The following is a 1,374-nucleotide window of genomic DNA, read 5'->3' on the forward strand; positions in this document are numbered from 1 at the left end:
CATGAAAGTGATCTGACAACACAATGCAATTAAAAACCAAACCAAACAAAAGCATATTTTAAAATTTTAAAGATACCTAAACACACATGCCTCAAAAGTTGAAAAACCTAATTTCCTAATCTAAAGTCATTTAAATTATTGATTTAGCTATTACCCAGATCCCAACGGCTGCTGTTCTTAGCTTTTAAGAAACAGTAGGGAGAGTGACAGGCATGAACAGGCATAGGTGAAGCTCCTGCCCACACAAGGCTTCCCACAGGGCTGGCCCAGCATGTTTTGCTGCTGAGAGAAAACGGAAGGTGCCGCCTCCTCCCCTGCCACCTCTGCCACTGCCCCCAATAAAAAGGCGGGGGGAAAGAGGCAGGCTAGGGGTGGGGAAGCAATGGCATGGAGAAAGAAGAGGAGGAGGAGGCAGGCGGTGAGGAGGGGGGAGTCGGCACCAGCAGGTTGGTGGTATTGGTGTTGGGGTGGGGGTGGCAAGCAGCACACCACTTGTGGACCTAGATTGGCTGCTTCTCCCAATGGTCCTATGCCTGCCACGCTGAGGCAACTGCTTCACCTTGCCTCATGGGTGGGCTGGCCCTGCTTCCTGAGCACAAATCTGAAATTCAAAGTGTTGTAGCATATAGCATACTTTTCTTTTTCTGTGTGAGAACTCAGGAAATCACAATAGTGTACAGGGCTTGCCGCAGAAATGTAAGGCCACTTCTGTTTAGGAGGGAACGGGTAAGTCAGTGGCACTTTGATCTTTATTTAATCATCCAGTTTGCAATCTGGTGGGTGTCCAAACAACTACTTCACAGTTCATTAAAAAAAAAACTACAAAAGGGGGGCACAGGGATCTTATACAGCGCTATTACATTTATTTTAAAAAACCCCAAAAGTATACTTTCACTGACAGCTGTCTACTCCAGTGAAATTCCATAATATGTACCATTTAAAGCACTGTAGCGCTATTGCATCTTGCTGCCATTTGTGGTCTACATTTTGAGTCTGTTTTATTAGAAAACTGCTACCTCACAATGCTGTAACCTATTATGATAGTAAAGGGATGTGGGTGGATGTTTAACTCCTGCACTTCCAGGAGAGGAACAAGCAGCAACTAGTGTCCCAATGGACTGAACTCTTCACTAGGTAATCCTTGGTGGCTGCCTGAGACAGCAACTGCACTTCCCACAGCAAAAACAGGAATTTCACGACTAAGCTGCTAATGCTCAGCTGTGTGCTATACAGCTACTTCTTTTATAAATATGGGACACATCTACAAAGTTTGCTCAGTTTATTTTGTGCTCTCCCCTTCCTCCATTGTATGGAACTTCTGTGGAACTGCATGGAATTTGCCTGAATCAAACCATGCACATTGCAAAAGGGAGT

This window comes from Zootoca vivipara, chromosome 2 (assembly GCF_965207765.1).
Source record: "Zootoca vivipara chromosome 2, rZooViv2.hap1.1, whole genome shotgun sequence".
In the NCBI taxonomy this organism is placed as follows: Eukaryota; Metazoa; Chordata; class Lepidosauria; order Squamata; family Lacertidae; genus Zootoca; species Zootoca vivipara.